Source organism: Fringilla coelebs (assembly GCF_963513975.1).
Source record: "Fringilla coelebs genome assembly, chromosome: 1".
In the NCBI taxonomy this organism is placed as follows: Eukaryota; Metazoa; Chordata; class Aves; order Passeriformes; family Fringillidae; genus Fringilla; species Fringilla coelebs.
In genome coordinates, this window is record NC_140028.1 from 62,725,021 (window position 1) to 62,731,103 (window position 6,083).

The window sequence follows — 6,083 nt, forward strand, 5'->3', positions numbered from 1 at the left end:
CTGAGATGCTGAGTACTCATTAGCTTCAGTGATTTCAAAGGCATTTGGACTTGAAAACTTTGATTTTAAACTCAGAATTAGGAAGAAAACTTCCCAAATGCATGCCTTCCAATTATCTTCTGTGTTCAGCACAGAACACAAAATACAGCAAAAATTCCAGTGCTCACACATGCTTTTTGAATCCAGCTTTTAACTGCCCTAGCTTTGCAAAGTAACTTGAACTCCAAAAATTTATTCCAACAGTACCTTCAGCAGCTATGGCTTCCATTATTACAATCCATTTTCAAAATACACAAACTAATTTTTTGTGTTAGGACAAAGCAAAGCAGGGTACAAAAAAGAAGCAGGCTGTGTCAAAGGGAAGGGTGGCCATAAATCCAGTCCTGTGTTCATCCCAAATAAAAGAGCCACAACAGAGGTCATCCTAGTGCAACACCCCTTTTACAGCACGCTGCACCCAAAATTGGGGAGAACATGCTGCCATCACAAACATTCTTCACCACAAATTGTCTCATTGCAAGTGAGCGCTGCATGGTTAGCTCAGGTAAAAAAAGTGAAGGCAACGAGTATTGAAAGCCCAGTGCTAACCCAGTGAAGTTGGCAGCTCACCTTTGCTGACTGAGCCAGGGCATTTGAGAGGAACAGACAAATGAGGAAGCTATTGCTTCTGTGTTGTTCAAATATAACTTTTACTAACTAAGCAGGAAGTTGCTGATTAAATAATTGCTACCCCTGTATTAGATACACACGAAACGTGCACATTCTATGATGCAGAAACTCTTTGGCAACTTCTAGAAGCAAATAAAGCTCCAAGCACCAGACGATAAACTGTACTCAGACACTTTAACTATTATATTTCTATGGCACAAAGGAACAGAATCTTCATCCTGGGATACCTTTTAATTATGCAGTAAAATCTCCTGTGAAGATACATAATAACTTACACTACTGAAAAGCAAGCCAGGCATGAATAAATGCTTTTTCTCTCTTCCTTCAGCATCTTTCAGTCAATAGCACCTACAAGAATGTATAAAATTATTGCATATTAAAGTACTGTGTATTTATAACCTTGCTATATAACAAAGTACATTTTTCTGCAATTCTGAATAGGTTTCTCTAGAGTGTTTATGTATTTTTTTCCTTAATAATTTTCTCCATATTCTTTTCTGGTATACTTTGATGTTGCTTACACCCTTTTCCTGAAAACTCAGTCTTTCTGCATCTGAGATCTAACGCCACCACAATACCCAAACAACAGCAATTAACCAGTAGAGGCCAGGCTGTTGCCACTCTGGTTCCCACAGCAGTGAGGCTGAGGTCATTTTCTCAAAAAAAGGTGGAGGTGCACCGTACCCACACAGGGCCAGTCACACAGATACACAGACCAGAACACAGCCCTCATGCAATCACCAAGAGTGCTGGCACCTACATCCTGTTTCCCCATCTGGTTGATTAGGATGAAAGCCTGTGAGCAAGGAATGCATACATGGATATAGTACAGATCCCTCCAGCAGCTGCTCTTAGACACTCCATCTGTCTAGTTACTGGCTGCCTGATCTTCTGGTGTCTCCAGTTGCTGGCATCTGGACATAAAAGCCCCTGAGGCCCATAGCCACACAGGCTGCTGGCTCCCAGACCCACGGGAGCATGTGCACGCTTGCACACACTGACACACACCCTGCAGCTTTCTCTGGGCTTGTTAATCTGTGCCCAGGTTCCCAATCCCCTGGCCTCATGTACAAACAGGTTCTCTCACAGCCTCATCCCCTAATTCCATGGGTCCTTCCAACAGCTGGCTTGGACCTCCATCTTAATGTTCATTAGTAATTAATTACACACATTGATGTTCACACCCACACAATATGCACACACTCCAGTCTTTCCAGTTGCTGTTACTTCAGCATACAGACACCTATGACATACTTATGGCTACCTGTCCAATTGCTGGCACTCAGACCTCCACACATTTGTCTTTCCAAAGGCCCCTGAAACTCCTGGTGTCCTCTCCAGCCACTGGCATTTACTTATCCATCCACACAGAACAGACATAACCTCATCCACAAAGTTACCAATGGAGTTCAGTAGCAAGGCTGGAAAAGCAGCAGACCATGTCAAACTACTTACCAGCAGCCTTGCAACTGGCCCTTATTGTAATCTCTTCCCTATCTTGTCTTAGTCCCTTCTCAAATCACCTTGGTCCTCCTTCTACCCACGTTGGTCCTTCTCCTAAACATTTAATATAAAGCCTTGCATAATCCCAGGAATCTGTCCCTGCATCCCATAATGGCTTCAACAACCCTCTCATGGTGATGGGATGTCTCTAATGATCCAGCCAGTTTCTTCCTTTAAGTTGTCTGGTGAATTTCACACTTGGTCCCAAGGCTGATCCTTCTCCTCTGACAGTCCTGTATGCAGATCAGGGCATTTCTCTCATGCTGCTTACCCAGTGACTTGGTCACTGGAGTTTCCCCTCAAGTCACTGCTCCTCTGTGCTCATGGCAATGAGCCTCTGATAACCCCTGATACACTTTATGCAAAGACACTTTTCTGTGTTATATCATTACATTATCAAGCACAGCCTAACAGTTTACAAATTATTTTCAATACTGATATTCTACATGCATCATAAGCATTGAAGAACACAAAATACAATCAAAATTACTGAATACAAAAATTGAAGCAGATCCACACTGCAAAGTTTTTGGTTTGTAAGTATCTGTGATCATATGTTAAAATCCCCAGGGAGTTTTTTCACAGACTTCAATAACTGACAGATCAGGCTAAAGGCAAAAGATCCTCTGCATGGGGAAATAGCCTAACTTTAATATTTTATTTCTATTCTTTACTATTTTCATCATTTCAGGGCTTATTCTTCAGAAATTATTTGCAAGCAAGTCATGTCTATAGCCATGATTTGTAGGAAAATGTATGATACAAGTCAGAGACTGCCCCGGCATTTAGCGCTTCCCCAGACATCTGTGCAGCTAAGCACAGCACAAAAGGATCCAATGCTCTTGCTGTGAAGCTTTCAGATAATTATTTCTTCAGCTAAAACCTCTCTGTTTCAGAGAGGTCTTCAGAAAAGAATTTGTTGACATGAGAATGAGCCACTAAAGAAAGACAGGAGCACAGAAGAGGACTGTGGAGATTCTTACATAAGGAATTCTGTACTGCCATATTCATATATGTATTTTTATTTAAGAAATTACTGTTATCTATTTATGTTATTAAAAAAAAAATCCAAAAGAAACCAGAACTCCCCTCCAAAGCTCAGCTTATAGGTTGCAGAAAATCTGTAGCCATTTGGGAGACATGACCAGCAATACCAATTTTGTTTTTCCCAGACAGAGTTCTAAGGACTTTGAAAACCACCATAGAACGCACATGCAAACAAACAAAGGACATTGCTACATTAAAATGTACCTTTAGGACTTAGAATACAATAACATCAAATATGCAATTGCCAACTTGTTGTTCAACATAGTACTGAAAAGAGGAACCTATTGGAACAATTCCTGATTCAGGGATTTCTTTACAATTGTGAAGTGTTGTTAATAGAATAGAAGGATTACTGGAGATTTTAAAGAAAGAGATGGGAGTTTTGTGTGAGGTTTCAGCTACCCAGAAATTTTATGGTAAGAACTTTGCCATTTAAACTAAAACCATTTTTTTTTAAGTTTCAAAGTTTTCATTTATTTTATAAAACATTTAATATCTCTAATCACATAGCTGCTCTCCATAAAAAGTTAAAAGGCAAGGAAATAAAAAACTTTCCAAATCTCAAAAAACTTTTAGGGGTAGAAGCTTAGAAGGACCACTTTAGGGTGGTTCCCAGCATCATGCTGAGGCCCACTTCCCTCTAATCACCTCCATTAAGTGCATAATGTTGAGCTCACACAGACAGATGTGATAAAGCCTTGCTAAGAGACTGAAACTGCACCAGCAGTCAGCTCCTTAATAGTTCCTAACTGGTAAGTCTTGAGGCATTTGCACTGGCACACACTCAGCACAGCAATCAAGACATTTTTGGGCAACACCAATCACATCGGTTAAACATTCGGTATTATTGCACAAGCTTTTCTTCTTCCATCCTCTTCCTCCTCATCCACTTTCCATGCTGAAAAGGCTGACACCTCCTGAAAACAAACAAACCCACCCCCAAAAATCCCAATGAAGATGACAATTTCAATTCCAAATGTATCCTTACTGTAACAGGGGCCTGGAGCTACAGGCTACACTAAGATGTAGTTCCATGATGGACTAAGACAGCAATCAAGCTGCTGCCTGATTTGCTCTCCCCCACTCTCAAATGAATGCTTCCCATTTGTGCATGGGCTGAGAGATTTTTATACATGCATTAAGCCATCCACAAGGGTCACCAAGACCTTTGTTTTATGTAATCACTGTAACTGCTCCAGAGCCCATGGCTGGATATGTATTCAGACTAAAACACTAAATAACAGAATGGGAAAAAAATGTTAAAGAAATTTGATCATAAGATAAACATACTGAGATCAGTTCAGATAAAATAAATGTGACCTCAAGTTTTACTTGAGTAATAAGTGTTACTTATTTGTAAGCAAATTAAGCGTTTTAGGTGAATTGTTTTTACCGTAATGGATTCTTTTTTTGCCTAGTTGATGGGCATTAACTACTCAAAGTAAATAAAAAATATAAAGACCACTGAATACCAGTTCTAAGCTCCAATACTTACGTTTGTAAACGACCTTGAAAAGCTGTGAGGGGAAACTCCAGATTTGACACAATGAAACAGAGACAGTTCATGCATTAAAGAAGCTAGAAAAAGAGGCTGCATCATGTAGCAGCTGTAATTTCAAAAGATTAAAAAAGAAAACAATCCACAACAAAATGCCAAACAGCATCTTAGGCATAAATGTTGTGTAACTGAAATAACAGAAAGGCATCTGGTAAATAGTATTCATGCAAAATGAATTAGCATTAAACAAAAAAAATCTACACACACCAACCCTACCCACTCCTGCATTTATAGCCTCCCTCCCTTCCTTTGGGGAAAAAAAATTAAGAGTAGGGTTGAATGACACATTTTTTTTTTTCAAAAGCAAGTGAACAAATCCATAACCTTCTGATGTGTTGCTCTCTATTTCTGAAGTTGTTCACAACGCATATTTCCCTTCTGTCCTTCAGTCAGCTGAACTGATGAACAAAGAGATTTAATTCAGTCAGCGAGTGGGAGGTATTAGACATAAAGAAGAGACATCTGTCACCTCCTGACTGGTGAGCAAGGTGGCACTGTCAGGAGTGCAGGCAGCAGGAGAAAAATGGCTGAGAATGGTCTGGATGTTAGGTCCCTGTCATAACATTCAGAAGTCATCAGTAAAACCAGATACTAGGGCAGGATTCAGTGCTGCCTTCACATTCTAGTAAGCTGAAAAACACTGGCAACTTATCACACAAGAGAGGCCAAATTCAGAGGCAGTGGGCATGGATCGCACAATGGCATCCACTTTTCCAGCAATATTAATCATGTGATGATAGAGAGAAAAACTCTGGAAATGTCAGAGAAAGAAACAGGAAGTGTAAGAGAGCCTGTGCCTGGGACTTAGGGTGGTGAAGGCTGGCTCATGACCAGTTAAGTGGTGCAGCAAAGCAACATTTCAAAAATACAGTATGTTTCTTCAGAAGCAACATGTTTTTAGCAAGTTTCAAGCCTTTCTCCATGGTGATCTCAGTCCTTTCTTACTGTCTCTTTGTCCACTCGCGCACAGAAGGATTGTTCTACCAAATCATTAATTATAATGACACGTTTGACCGCACAGCGCTCACCGCAAAGGCGCTGTGGATGCCGTGGAAAGCCGACATCCCTCGCCATTTACCCGCACCCTGTGCCCACAACCGGCCAGCCCAATTCCGGCCCTGGCTTGCCCACACACGCACTCTTTTTAAGACCAGGAGTCCTTGCACAAAACCCTTTCCAAGCCCCCAAGGAATGCTACCACACCCAGCGCCATCATCCAAACCAACGCTGCCAGCCCTGAATGACTCGTGTTTTCTGGGAGGAAAACACCTCTCTGACTCTCATCCTTTCAACTCTTCGGGGATTA